The sequence below is a fragment of the Triticum dicoccoides genome, chromosome 7B (genome assembly GCF_002162155.2).
Source record: "Triticum dicoccoides isolate Atlit2015 ecotype Zavitan chromosome 7B, WEW_v2.0, whole genome shotgun sequence".
NCBI classification, from domain to species: domain Eukaryota; kingdom Viridiplantae; phylum Streptophyta; class Magnoliopsida; order Poales; family Poaceae; genus Triticum; species Triticum dicoccoides.
Window position 1 is genome coordinate 622,345,176 of NC_041393.1, and position 16,105 is coordinate 622,361,280.

The window sequence follows — 16,105 nt, forward strand, 5'->3', positions numbered from 1 at the left end:
GAACCTGGCATGTTGTTTACCTTTCATGTATGAGTCTATGTATAATTATGTTGGAACTCTATTTTATTCGCCGTATTTTCTTCGTTATTTCGGTTTTTCTCGGGCTTTGTTTTTGGCTTTCCCCCCAATTTAGTTTTGAATGTTTCTCATGTCGGTTGTGTTGTCTTGGGAAAAATCAAATTAGGATGACACGGGGAGGCAGCAGTACCAATGTTCGCGAGGGTACTCTGGTTCGTCGTTCCGCATGACAGGCAGGACACTCCCCCGTGCCGTACGTTCCACCACCGCCTCCACTGCCAAATCTGCCCTCCACCAAGCAAATTCTGCGTATGTTTGAGGAAAGACGGAATAATGATCTGATTGAAATATTAAGAAGTGTGCCAGCTATGGTTGGACAGAATGGAAATCAGAACGGTCATCACTCCAAGCTGTCAGATTTTCAAAGGACCAAGCCTCCCCGTTTCAGTCAGGTTATTGACCCCCTTGGATGCAGACGATTGGTTGCGAACCATTGAGAGGAAACTTGAGATTTCTCGTACTGAAGAAGATGATAAGGTTCCATTTGCAACTCATTATCTTGAAGGCGCTGCTGCCATATGGTGGGAAAATGCAAAAGCCATTTGGCCTGCTGATGAAGAAATCACCTGGTCGAAATTCAAGGACCATTTCCGGAAATATCATATCCCTACTGGAATTATGAAGACTAAACAGCGTGAATTTCTCGCGCTCCTCCAAGGAAATCAGTCTCTGGGTGAATATTTGCAAAAATTCAATCATCTGTCACATTACTCCCTATATGACGTGGCCACTGAAGAAAGAAATATTGATAGATTTCATGGTGGATTAAACCCGCAACTCCGGTGTACTCTCAGTATGTTTGATTTCCCAGATTTCCAAACTCTAGTGAACAAAGCTTTCATTGCTAAAAGGGAGCACAAGCTTGTATCGGACAATAGGCCTGCTGATAACAATCACAAGCACAAGTTTGAGCCAAGGAATGAAGTGCAACAAGTGCAAAAGGCTCGTACCTGGCAGCAGACTCAGGTGGAATACAAGCCCAATTGGCAACAGAATGTTAACAAGACCACCACCCAAGTCAAGAATGTCGTGACCAACCCAGTGCAAGAGGAGCGTCTGCGCAACAATTCTTGCTTTAGTTGTGGACAAACCGTACATTATGCCAGACAGTGTCCCAAGAATAGCAAGGCGAATGCCCTATTCAGGCCACAAGTCAACTTTATGGAGTCATGCCCAAACCAGCAAAACATTAGCAGGCACGTTCATCACCTCTCCGCCGATGAAGCCCAAGAGAACCTCGAAGTCATCATTGGAGCAATCTGGTCCGCCATAATCTGGAAGTCAATATCAAATGGAGTCTGTTTCCCAACTTCTTTGATAATTATTGAGTCGGCTAAGTTGGATGTTATCTTGGGTATGAATTGGCAAACTCAATATCAAGTATGCATAAATTGTGTGACCCGAGAAGTCACTTTGACCGGTCAGAAGGGGTGGACTACAAAAATTCTATGCTCGCAGAAGCATACCCAAGAAAGAAATGGTCTTCACCATTGTGGCTGAGTTGGAATTAATTCCTGTGGTCAGTGAGTTTCCTTATGTATTTCCAGAAGAACTGCCAGGCATGCCACCAGATCGAGAGCTTGAGTTTGCAATAGATCTTGTGCCCAGAACCACACCGTTATACAAGAAGTATTACCGGATGCCCTCATTAGAATTAGTGGAGCTAAAGAAATAACTTGATGAAATGCTCTAGAAAGGATATATCCGTCCCAGCTCTTCACCATGGTGATCACCTGCTATCTTCGTGGACAAAAAGGATGGCATCCTCCGCATGTGTGTGGATTATCGTCAACTGAATGATGTCACCATCAAAAATAAATATCCGCTGCCAAGGATTGATGACTTGTTTGATCAGCTCAGTGGGGCCAAGGCATTCTCCAAGGTTGACTTACGGACCGGATATCATCAGCTCAAGATTAAAAAGGAAGATATTCCTAAGACCACATTCACCACACGATACAGTCTTTATGAATATACAGTTATGTCCTTTGGTCTCACCAACGCACTTTCTTTCTTCATGCATATGATGAACAAAGTATTCATGGACTTCCTCGATAAGTTCGTGGTAGTCTTCATCGATGACATACTTATTTACTCAAGAAGTGAAGAAGATCACAAAGAACACCTCCGAGCAGTGTTACAACGATCCGCGACCATCAGCTATCCGCCAAATTCAATAAATGTGAGTTTTGGCTCAAGCAAGTTGGATTTCTTGGACATGTGCTATCTACCGAAGGTATAGCCATGGACCCGAGCAAAGTAAAGGATGTGCTCGATTGGTTGCCACCCACAACCGTATCTCAGATCCGGAGTTTTCTTGGATTAGCCAGATATTACCATCGTTTCATTGAAGGATTTTCCAAGATTGCTAAACCCATGACGGAGATGCTCAAAAAGGATAAGAAGTTTGAATGGACTGAGGACTGTGAGAAAAGTTTCAATGAGCTAAAGATACGGCTGACGACTGCACCTGTATTGACTCCTCCAGATATCTACCGCAGTTTTGATGTGTAGTGCGACACCTCCAGACAAGTACTTGGATGCGTACTTATGCAAGACGGCAAGGAAGTAGCCTATGCATCACGACAGCTATGACCCCATGATGGAAATTATCCTACTCATGATTTGGAATTGGTCGCGGTGGTTCATGCTCTAAAAATTTGGAGACACTATCTCATCGGGAAGAGGTGTCAAATTTTTACCGATCACAAAAGTCTCAAGTATATATTTACTCAGCCAGATTTAAATCTCCATCAACGAAGATGGCTTGAGTTAGTCAAGGATTATGACATTGGAATAAATTACCACCCGGGTAAGGCCAACGTGGTTACCGATGCTCTTAGTCGAAAGCCTGTTAGCCTAAATGTCATATTGGAATCCCTGCCTCCTGAACTTCAAGAGGAGATTGCCCAGCTCAACCTGGTCATAGTTGATGCTGGCCTTGCTAATATTTTGGAAGTTGCCCCCACACTGGAGGTAGAGATCCGCAAGGCCCAGCCAGCTGATACCGTCCTGTAGAAACGTGCCAAGAATATGGTAGTAGGACAGACTTTAGATTTCTCGAAGGATCAATTTGGTACCCTCTGATTCCGTGGAAGGATTTGTGTACCCAATCATGCGGATTTGAAGCAGAAAATCCTGTCAGAAGAACACGAATCCTTGTATTCTATTCACCCTGGAGGTATGAAAATGTATGAAGACCTTCGACAAATATTCTGGTGGGATGGAATGAAGAGAGACATTGCCTATTTTGTGGCCTATTGTGACATATGCAACAAGGTAAAGGCAGAGCATCAGAAGCCAGCCGGACTTCTCCAACCGCTACCAGCGTTGCAATGGAAATGGGATGATGTCTGCATGGATTTCATCACATGGCTACCTAAGACTCAGCGAGGCAATGATGCAATCTGTGTCATAGTGGACACCTTATCCAAGGTTGCTCACTTCATCTTGATCAGAACCACATATCGAGCGGATCAACTTGCACAGCTATACGTATCCAGAATAGTCAGTCTGCATGGAGTACCCTGAACCATCACTTCTGACCGAGGTTCACTTTTTACCTCCGCTTTTTGGTCACGTCTCCATCAAGCCTTGGGGACAGTGCTGAAGTATAGTACCACTTATGATCCTCAGACTGATAGACAGACAGAGCGGGTAAACCAAATACTCGAAGATATGCTGTGAGCCTGTGCTTTGGCCCAAGGACCTAAATGGGAAGACTGTTTGCTGTATGCCGAGTTCTCTTACAATAATGGCTTCCAGACCAGTCTAAAGATGTCACCATATGAGGCTTTGTATGGCCGCATGTGCCGCACTCCGTTAAATTGGTCTCAAACTGGAGATAGCCGCATCTTCGGAACTGATCCCATGATGGAAGATGAGAAGAAATTTAAGGAAATCAGAGACAGATTGCAATTGGTCAAATCTCGACAGAAGAGTTATTATGATGCAAAGCACCGACAGATCAGTTTTGAACCCGGAGAACACGTATACCTCTGAGTCACTCCTATGAAAGGAATCAAGAGATTCCAGACTCGTAGAAAGTTGGCACCCAGATTCATTGGTCCATTTCCCGTTATGTCACGAGTGGGTACTGTTGCATATCAGTTGGAACTACCCCCTGAATTGTTGGACGTGCACAATGTGCTTCATGTTTCACAGTTGAAAGGATTTAACATATGAAGAGAGGCCAGTTAGATTTTTGGATCAGATGGAAAGGGTCACTCGTAGTAAAGCAAGGAAGTTCTCTAAAGTCCAATGGGAGCATCACACAGAGTTAGAATCAACGTGGGAACAGGAAGAATTTCTAAAGGCACATTACCCAAAATGGTTTTCCCAAGCAACCGAATCTCGAGGACGAGATTCATTCTAAGTGGGGGAGGTTTGTGACAGCCTGGTTTTGCCCTCTCTTCTTTGCCAGATTTTCAGTTGGTTTGAAATTGAAATTTGGAGTTTTGAATCTTTTCATATGGACTTAAACACTTTGGTACCCCTTGGATTTCACCCCAAGTGTCCCATTTCCCTATCTAACCATGATTCCCTCTCTGGTTCACCTCAAAATATTATTTGGAATATTTTTCTTTAATGAAAAATATTCATTTCCCTCTCTTAAACCCTAGATAGCTCAATGTGCTCCAAAGCAACCCCAATTTTGCCTGCCCATAAAAATATGAGAAAAATCCCAATTATTCTTTGAACCCTAGGGCACCTTTCTGAGCAAAAATATTTCATCACTTTTTGGAATATTTTTGCTACAGAAATATTTTCTGTTCTGGACAGAAATGGTGGTTTCTACAGCAACTACCATTTTACTTGCTCCATTGGGGCTGATTTTTCTTGTGCTTCATCACCGTAGTAGATGATTACTAACCTCCAAAGCCCAGCTCCCAACTCCCAGTAGTTTGACCACAGTAAGCTCTCAAAGTTACTGTCCAGAAACTTACCTGGCGTGTGTAATCTTTTCTACTACACCTGCGACCAAACCCTAGTGTGGCAACCACTAAAACTACCACGAACAACAAGCCAGACATGAACTTTGGACTTAGGTCGGCCTGAGGTCCGAGTTCATGCGGTGACTGTGTTCGTCCAGGCGTGCAGGCATGCAGCCGACGCGCTCTGAGTGCCGCCGAGCTCTCTGTTGCGCACGTGCTCGCTTCCCCGCCTGCCTAAGCGTGCCAAACTGCACCAAATCTTCATCCAAGCCCTCTTAATTCCACCCTGGAGCTGGCCGCAGCGAGCACGGGTGCGGTCCGGCCAACATAACAGTGCGGTGGGCACTGTGCTCGTCGTCACCCAAGTGCCCCTGTGCTCGTCCCCGTTCGCCCACAGTCCACGCGTGAGTTGCGTCGCCTTCTCCTCCTCTCACTAACGCCATTTGTCCCCCGGCGCCGTGTCCAGATGTCCACCGACGGAGCCCGATTCCCCCTCGACACTCGGCTATAAATAGAGCCCTGCCCAGCCTACTCGAGCACCATCTACCACTCCCACACACTCCACGATCTTGTAGATAGCTGTAGCCTGGCCCAGCAGGCCGCGGGCCGCTGTCCCAAAGCTCGAGCTCGCCGGCGATCCCCTCGTGTCGTCTCCGTAGCTCCAGCCCCTCCCAGGCCTGGGCAACCCTTCCAGGGCCTCCGCCACTCTCCGGTGGAGTTGTTCCGCCTGGTTGGAGCCCCTGGAGCCACCTCTCGCCGTCGTCTTCGTCTCCGGCGACCTCCGCTCTCTGCCTCCGCTAGAGAGGCCAATTCCGACACCGTCCAACTACCCCTAGCTACTCTACGGGTATGGGCAGGTGCGCCTCCGTCTCCTCTCTCGATCCCCCCTCTCGTTTTGGCCAAGAAACGCTCTTCACTGGCGTGTGCTCCGGCGACGCCGCGCCGTCCTCTGTTTCCTTCTCCCCCTCCACCTCACCTGACTAGCGGGGCCCACTAGTCAGCCATTCAGTACGCGCGCGAAGCGGTACGAGTGGTGGCGCCGGAGGCTTTATGCCTTAGATGTCACCCCCAAGTCTGTTTTTATTTAAATTCAAATTTCTATTTATCCAGACAACTTCAAACAGCCAAAACTCATTAACCATAAGTCCAAATGAATTGATTCTTTTTGCATTGTGTTCCTTGTCCAGAAATCTAGGAGATTACCAAAGATGATATTTTTCTTTGCTGTCTAGATTTTCTGCTGAATTTCAGAAGGGTTCTTGATATTTTCTTCTTGTGTTTAAATTTTTTTCCAGAGAGTGAGGCTTGTCTTGAGGATCACCAGGAGGCTAGTGAACCTCATCTGCACTAAGGCAAGCCACAACAACATTTTCATGGTGCCATTTCAATATTTGTGTTTTTCTTGATTGTACAAATGATTTAATCCAAGCATTTAAATCATTATTATGTTACTTATATTCTGTTAATTGCTTGTTTTAGTTAATATGCTTGATTCACAGAAAGTTTGAAGATAACTTAGTTGATAAAGAAACTAGTATTTATTTTTGGGTGATTAAAGAATAATATGGTTATGGATATAACTAATTAGTGGAGTTATTTTCTTGCAATTGTAAAAATGGTAAAATTTTCTAGAAAGGTTTCTATTTAAAGTGAGATTTAATCCTAACCAGAGAAGTGTCATGAGTTGTTGATGTTTATGCTTAGTGTGGATATAATTGACTCAGTCATTTCCGTTAATATGTGATGCTTATGTTAGTGTTGCATTTCATGGCATACTATGACACCGGTTATTTTCACGTTAAGTTGAAACTGATAATAACTCAACTTGAATATATCGTTGACCGGGCCATGGTGCCACTGAATCGAGTTTTTCCCCAGTGCAACCACATTTGCCTTTATGGGAAGGCCTTTATCCGGTCTGTTGTCATGCCTCTGGTCGGTGCCTCCAACGAGGGAAGGTTATGGGCGTGCGGTACCCTGGCCCGGTAAGCAGACATAACCTTGTCTGCCCGTTGTTGAGATTATGGTACCGTGTTGAGATTATGGTACCGGGTCCCCGTGTAGGATCATTTATTTTTTTGGCCACGACGGTGGTCGTTGTGTCTTTGGTAGACACGGGGCCACCCAGGACTAGCCCAATGGGGAGTGAGTCAGAGTGGCTGAGAGAGTGTCATGGCAATGGATGGATTTCATCGGAATTTCGTTGGTCCACCGGAATGGGAGTGCGAGGCCATGGGTTCCGTGGTGTGGGTGCATTGCGCTACCTCTGCAGAGTGTATTAATCTATCGATAGCCGAGTCCACGGTTACGAACATGCTCGAAAGTAGGTCACACCATGGATCAACATTTAATAAATCTTGCACACTAAGTGATAAACTTTGCACGGTTGATGTTCGGGACCAAGTGTTGGTCGTGGTTGTGATCACCGGAAGAATCACTGTTTGAGACCAAATGTTGGTCGTGGTTGTGATCGCGAGAAAGATCATGAGGTAAACTGAGTTGAAATCTCGAGGTTGGTACGGTTGTGATCCAAGAGCGATCACCATTGGTAAGCCAGTCCGAGGGATTTGGCTCATAAAAGCAGTATCACTACATGTTGCATATATTGTTTCATTGTTAATAATTGGTTAATGATCATGATATTTTTTGTCATTATGTTTATGCTTGTTGTGATCTTGCAAGTACATTCAATGTACTGACCTGGCGTGTCATGCCAGATTTCAGGAAAGTCTCGTTGGAAAGGAGTGTTGTGCGAGTCTAGATCATGTCCACATCGGTGTCCCTATGCTATGGAGTTCCGCTACGACGTTGTTCCGCTGCCGCGTAGTTGTGATGATCGAGGCCCCTTTTATGTTCACTAAATAATGTACATATTGTTCAGCCGCACCGTGTGTGCCGCTCGGCCTCGCTATCTATTGTAATATAAACTTTGATCCGCTAGCATCAATAAAGCGGTCGTTTTCTGTACCAAGATGTTGTGTGTTGCCAGAAGACAAGGTCTCTGGGCTGGCAATGCAGGGCAAACCGGTTGCTCTGAGCCGAGGCGCCACACGTTGTCACTTCTAATTGTCAAGAACTTTGCATCGTGTTGACGTTGAGCTTCATTTGCAAAGTCGATGACAGTTTGTTGAGTTTCACTCTTCCTCTTGAAGAAATATATCCAAGTGTACCTTGAGTAATCATGGACTATCACCAAACAATACTTTCTACCCGCAAGACTGTCAAATGATGGAGGCCCAAAGAGATCCATGTGAAGGAGCTCCAAGGGTCTCTTCGAGTAGATGATAGTCGTTGGAGAGTGAGTCTTTTCATGTAACTTTCCTTCGATACAAGCACTGCAAGCACGATCTTTGGTAAAGCAAACATTGGTTAGTCCACGGACATGGTTCCCCTTGAAAAGACTTTGCAAAGATCTCAAATTGACATGAGCTAAATGGTGATGCCAAAGCCACCCCACATCAACTTTAGCCATTAGGCATGTCGCGGTCTTAGTGGGTGTGTCCGAAAAGATAATCACATAAAGACCGTTCTCGACATGCCCAACAAAGGCTACTTTAAGAGTCTTGCTCGACAAGAGGGCCACGGTATCAATATCAAAGAATGTGGCAAAACACATGAGTGCATGTTGACGAACAGAAAGTAAATTGTATGCAAGGGACTCAACCAGCATGACTTTCTCGATCGTGAGATCATGAGAAATGACAACCTTGCCAAGACCCAATACCTTGGAGGACGAGGCATCACCCCACTAAACATTGGTGGGCATAGATGGAATCTTTTGCACATCCACCACCAAGTCCTTTCTTTTGGTCATATGATTTGTGGCTCCACTATCGAGCTATCATGATCCCCCACCGGAAGCAAACACCTACAAGAGATCAATGCTTGGTTTTAGGTACACATTTTGTAATGGGTCCTTTGATGTCAGTAACAAGGGTATTAGGAACCCAAATAGACCATTCAATGTACTCATAGGGAGAACCAACAAATTTAGCATAAACATGCCCATCACTAGCACAACACAACACATAAGAAAGGTTAAAGTCGCCGACTTTATTGGACTGGGTGGCATTGCCCTTTTTGACATCGCCACCCTTCACATTGTTCTTCTTCTCCTTTGAAGCAACCTCTCCCTCCTTCATAAAAGTTTGCTTGAGAGGAGGAGGTTGTTTGGTCTTGTCATTCTTCTTCTTGTTCTTGGACCTGGGTGAGAACCCAACTCCCTCCTTGGCCACAACTTCCTTTTGATTGATCAAAAGGTCATTGAGATTCTTATCTCCTTGTATACAAGACACAAGGGCATTTTTAAGTTGCTCCTTCAACTTGGAATTCTCCTCCACAAGATGCACATGCTCACAACACGGGTTAGTAGCATTTGCATTATCAATTAAGACCACATGAGGAAAGGTGGCTTTCTCCTTGGTTAGCTTCACTTGGAGTTGATCATGAGACTCCTTGAGGTTAGCATGAACACTCTTCAAGGCCTTGTGAGCCTTGTCAAGTATGTCAAACTCCTCTTTTAGTCTAGCAAGGTCAACCCCAAGTTTAGCCTTCTCATAATTTAGCACACGAGAAACAACAAGAGCATGATCAAGATCTTTCTTTAATTTAGCATGGTCATCGTTGTGTGACTCCTCAAGAGCCAAATGATGAACATGCTCTTCCTCCAGCACATTAGAGAGGTCTGATATCTCATCGGCATAGTCACGACTATGACCTTCCATCTTAGAGATGGTTTCTTCATGATCCTCGATCATGTCATTGGCTTCCCCAAGTTGTTCCACGAGAGCAACAACGTGCTTCTTAGATTTGCCCTTGAGCTTACTCATGAAAGACTCAAATTCATTTACCTCTTCATTAGACCCCTCACTTTCATCAATGCAATCCATCAAGGAGGGGTTAGTAATGATGGTAGTTTTGATGTTGGGGGTTACCTTGTTGGTGGCTTTGGTCATGAGGCACTTGGCGGTGATGTTATTGTTGGGTGAATCAAAGAGAGACACCCGTGGAGTTGTGGCAATGGCAACGAAAGTCATGGCCATGAATTCACTATCTTCATCATCATCATCATCATCATCCTCATTGTATTCTTCTTGTGCCACCAGCCCTTTTTTCGGAGTCTTGTTGGTAAAGTTGTTCTTGTTGGGGAAGGACTTGGCTTTGTCTTTTCGGATGAGCTTGCCACCATTGTCTTCCTGTTTCTCGTAAGGGCACTCCGCAACAAAATGGCTCACATTGCCACAATTGTAACATGTTCTCATATCTTGCTTGCCCTTGAAGCCAATTGAGTTGTTCTTGTTGATGTTTGGCCTTGTGTTCCTCTTGCTCCAAAATTGCCTTGAAGCAAGAGCCATGTGCTCATGATAATCATATTTCGTGTCTTCGGGGTTGTTCTCCTCATCTTCCTCTTCTTCCTCTTCTTCCACACTAACTGTCGTGGAAATATCACGTCAGATGTCCTCGTGTAAGGACTTAGTCGTGGAGCCATCGCAACAGGTTAGCTTAAAGGGGTTAAACCGGACAAAGGACACGAGGGATTTTATACTAGTTCGGCCCCTTCGATGAAGGTAAAGACTACGTCTAGTTGTGATGGGATTATTGGGGTCTCGCTAACCAGGGAGCTAAACAAGCTATTCCTAGCTCTTGAGTTGTGTTTCTTGTCCCTGAACCGCCGCCGGGTCGTCCCCTTATATACACGGGTTGACGCCCGGCCGGTCTACAGAGTCCCGAGGCCGACTCATACAAGTGTTAGGCTCGGTCTCTCCCTTCCTTATCTTACAATACAAGTTACATGACTATGGAGGTTTCCCAATATGGGCCCTAATCCGCCTTTGGGCTCCGGGCCTCTAAGTTTCATAGTAAAGCGCCATCTTCTAATATTCGTCGGCTTCAATACGGTTGAGTGTAAACCGGCCCCTCCTGGGCGGTTTATACTCAATAGTTATATCCCCAACATTAGGCCCAGAGTGATTTGAATTTATTCATGTCAATCTTCAGTACTTAGAAAAATCCTGTGAACATCTTCCTTTCCTTCTCGTAAACCGCCATGACATCTTTTTTCATAAACTTTGTTAAACCGCTGTGACGTCATCCTCTGGATACAACAATGTATCATCATGACGTCATCTTTGTAAAAAACGAATAAAAAGATTCCTCTTATTAATGTCATCCCGGAAATCGAGGCGACAGCTGTGCCACTCACCACTTTTGACTCCTTGATTTTTGCTCCGGTCTTTATCCATTTTCCTTATAAATAGACCCGGGGGCCCTTTCTTTTCTTCCCCTTCCGCACTTCTTATTCTTCCTCACGACGCCTCAGCTCTGAAGCTCCGCCGCCGCTCTCGACCTTCGAACGCTGCATCAACAATGGCCGCTGCATCAACCTGGTTGTACCAGAGATCTTCGGCGTTCCTCCGCTATCCTGTGCATCCGGTAAACCTCTCCCTCATAACCCTAGATTTATATTTTAGGGCTCCTGTTTCCATCTGCATTCATAGGTGCTCATCCCTAGTCTTTCCATATTCACTGCTGTCATAGCTTTTTTGATTCAACCGTAGCATAAATCTCGTGTGGTAGTTGCTCCGCATCCAGTTTAGTACTTAGTAGGTCTTCCTCCTTGTACATATTCTCTTAATAGAGCACGCGAACTTCTCTGCTCTGTTTAACACCTTTATAGATCGCAGAAAATTTTCTTACTGAACTTTTGGTAGATCCAAATTAATTCCGTCACTGCGTGAAACCTGTTTCTGTCAACACTTAGCAGATTTTGAACCTAGGCCCTTCTGCCTATGGGAGGTTTAACCTTTGATGACCAATCCACAATATACCATTAGCCCTCTCTTAAACCGCCAATTAAATTTGGACGGAAATTTGCCGGTTTAACACTAAATAATATGCGTAAACCGTTAACCGTAAACCGGCTTTTATTTTTCCTTTCACAGTTTTTCCTTCCGGAATGGCCAAACAATTCTCTGCCTGTAATTGGGTGCCCGCCAAGATCACTGAGACTCAAATCAATGGATATGTCACCACTCGTGCTTTAGCCTCAAAAAGGGTCCTTCATTGGCGTGTTCCGGATGCTGAATGCCCTCCTGAACCTCAAGATGGAGAAGTGATTGTTTTTATGCAACACTTAGACCGGGGATTCAGTCCCCCCGGATCAAAATTCTTCCGGGATGTCCTCGCAAGGTTCCAACTCCATCCACAAGATATTGGACCGAACTCCATGTCCAATATATGCAACTTTCAAGTTTTCTGCGAAGTCTACCTTCAGGAAGAACCGTCTGTGGAGTTGTTCCGGGATTTCTTCAACTTGAACCGCCGTACGGAGTTCTCTAATGGTCCCAACACAGAACTGGGCGGCGTTTCGATTCAGAAAATAAAAGAAGTTGACTTCCCACATGCCAAACATCATAGCCATCCTAAGGATTGGAACCATACTTGGTTTTACTCCCGGAACACTGCCCCTGATTGAGAAAATCCTTTGCCGGGCTACCGTCCCCACCGGCTTAGCAATAACCACCCATTACCTTCACACTTATCCGCCGCAGAACGAAGAACTTTTGCTCCTCAAATAGCCAAGGTCCGGGCCCTCATGGCCAACGGTTTAACTGGCATTGATCTCGTCCGCTGCTGGGTATCTTGGGGTATTTTGCCTTTAAGCTGCCGCCCCGGATTGATGCATGAATACACTGGCAACATCAAAGACCATCAACGCCATCATGAAATAGTAATGACGGACCTTGAAGTTACTGAATCTGCAAAGGAGATGCTCGATGAAACAATCTCTGCATGTAGTCAAACCGGATTGGCACCTTTTTGCGTCTCCAATCCTCCACCAGCGGTAAAGTTTATCTGAATATTTATTGATTCGCCTCCGCTTTAACTGTGTGCTAACATTTCTTTGCCTTAATGTTATAGGACAACAACTCCTTCTGGAAGCGGACTAAACCGGTCAGGGCTCGTCCAAAAACCAAGGTTACCAAGAAGGTTCCCAAGAAGAAAACTGTCGAGTCTTCTGATCTGCCAGAGGATGAGGAATTAGACGTAGAGGTAAAATTTGACTTACTTGGTTCCTTTATTTGTACATATTATTAACAATGATTGTTCCCAGGAGGAAGTTGAGGCCAGCCACGCAGACAATGCTGAGGTGAATCACTCTTTCTTCCGATTCTGATCTTGTGCCGGTTCAGAAAGTTCGCCGCACAGTTCGGAAAGTAAAACTATCTCACCCTCTTGCTCATTTGGATCCAATTTTTTTTGTGAAGACACAGCAAGCTGTAGATCATCGCACAACCCGACACAGTGGTCAGCAAATCACCTCATCTGGTTTACCAGATACACCAAACCAAAAACGTCGTCCAGAGGTGACTATTTCTCCTGAAAAGCTTTATCCTTTGAAGGGTTTCTTCTGATGCCCACTCAATCCGTCTGATGCGAATTATCAGGCATCTTCCAACTCGTCTGGCGGTTCATCAACCACTCAGTTGCCTCCCCTCAAGGTCGTCGCTGGGTAAGTACACTTTCTCAAGTTGTTTCTTCATGCGTTGGTTTATCATATTCTAACTTTGGATGTTGTAGCGCCAAGGCCCGTTTAAGTAAAAAGGCCAAGACCAGCGGCCATACTGACGATGTTGATCCAGAGAAGACCCCAGAGGATGAGGGCAAAAATCCTGAGATTGCCACAGATCACTCTGCTCCGCAAAACCCAGGTGCTGATGCCAATCCGCCAGAAGCTGAACCGGAGACATAGGTTGATATAGCAACTCCTGATGCTACCCCTCCAAGTCCAACTGTTGATCTGCCAAGCCCTGCTACCAAACCGCCGAGCCCTGCTGCCAAAATGCCAAGCCCTGCTAAAGAGAATATACATCCATCAAGCCCCACCAAGGATGATTACATTGTTGTTACTGGCACGGTGTATAACGCCCCAGTCAATCCAGTTGCTTTATCCAAGCATACCGCTAAGGATGAATTTGCGTTTATGAATAAGGGGAAGAGCAAAACTGATTTGTCAGACTATGCTGACTTATCTGCCAAGACCTTCATTCCAGCTTCTTAAACCGTCTCTTCACCAGCCAAGATTAGGAGGCCGGTTTGGTAAATTTGATGAAGGAGCGCTATGAGGTAAACCGTTGGATCCTTTACTCTGTACCTTCATTGCATTGTAGCCCCCAAGGGTCGGTTTGCCTTTAGAAAGTCAAACCGGGACTTTGCATATTTCATACTGTACTTTGTTGATTTCCTTTGTGCATTTTTGATCAAACACACATTAGCCCCCAAGTGCCATGGTTAAAACTTGTATTAATCCGTGGGACTTCAATAATAAGTAGAAAAAAGAAATCCTCATTAGCCCCCAAGTGCCAAGTGTATAACTGGTTATATGCTTGGGACTTTCAAAATAGGTATTGATCTGCTCTTCTTACTTTTGCAGAGTGAGATAAATCAACAAGTATCTCAGATTGCCGATCTTCAAGAAAATTTGAAATCCCAACAAGCAGAAACCACCAAGGCCAGGGATGAATTGAAAACTGCCTTAACCATCATGGAGCAGCTCAAAGAATGGATCAAGTCTGAGCGGCCCAACTGGGATATCAAAAAGGCTGGGTTGCTGAAACGGGCGGAAGACGCTAAATCGGCTCTTAAAGCGATGACGGAAGAGCTTACTGGATTAAAGCGCCAAATCAATGCCATGACTTCTGCAATATTTGGTAAGTACCGTTCGCCAATGCTTTACGAACATTCCGCTTTGAAATTTTGCCGGTTTAACGTGAAATCCTTAAACCGATGTAGGTGGCCGCATTGCTCAGCTGGGCTCTGACATGCGGAGGAAGGTCAAGGCCGCCTATACGCTGATTGAACAGTTGTATACCGGTGCCCAACGGGTTATGTGCGCAACTTCTTATGACAATGCAACCCCGACACTGATCAAGGACACTCTGTCTAAGTTATCTACAATACCAGCTCAGATAGAAGAGGTGAAGCGATCCGCCGCCAGGGCTGGCGCTTTGTTAGCACTAACCCGAGCCAAGGCATGGATAGCCGACCTTGATCCAGTCGATATTGCCAAGGGCTTTCCTAGTGAACAGGAAAATGGGGCAGTGTTTGACAATGACGCCCTCAAACGTGTGACAAGGGAGATGCGTCCTTTGGCGAGTCAACTGGCAGAAGAAGCGGACTTGACGGGTCACCGGTCCTTCTATGATGCTGACAACAAACGGGTTGAGGCTGTCATTCCGGAAGTGCAAAATCTTCTTCCGCCAATCCGTAAGCACACTTACGCCCCTGACGTTGATCCGACTGATCTTCTAAGTGAAGAGGCTGTCTTTCAGGCCTTAACCCGGATTGACTGGACCACCGCTGACTTCCAACCACTGGATGGGGATGAGGAGGTTGAACCGACGCCAGATGATCCCTCTACTTCACGTCAACATGGCAATGATGCTTGATCCGGCAATCAGGTTGACTTTGCACAAAATTGTCCGGTTTAAGACAATTCCATATTTTGGGCTCTTTAAGCGCCTTGTAATAGGGTAGCAAAAAATACTTTGATCTGCTGCCATCGTGCAGTGGGAAATACTTTATGTGTTCCGTCACAAAAATTGCAATGTTGACTCATACATCATAAGATGCAATCCCTATGTCTGCATAAAAAGAATTGTCCTGGCGGTTTACCGCCGGACGGGTCATAACGCCCAAGGTAAAGCCTGAATGATAACCAAACTTTACGAAATACGAAATAACTCATACCTGAGATGTGATATATCATGTTTAGTTGGTTTACCAACTTTGACTGTAATAAGGGTGAAGACACAAATCATGAATTTTTGTACAACTTCACCTTGTACTAATGGTGTATAAGAAGTCATGCCGGGTTACAGTGAACAACAGATGATCAAAACTGGCGACAAGTAGTCAAAACCAGGCCGAGTTAATAAAGTCTGGTTTAATAATAAGGTTCATCAACTTGTAGTTGAGATCCAAGCCGGGTTAACAAACACCGGCTTAATATGATGACTGAAAAGCCATACCAGATCGAAGATGCCGGTTTAACACAAAAGTCAGCAAAGAGAAAATAGTAACAAGTGCAAATA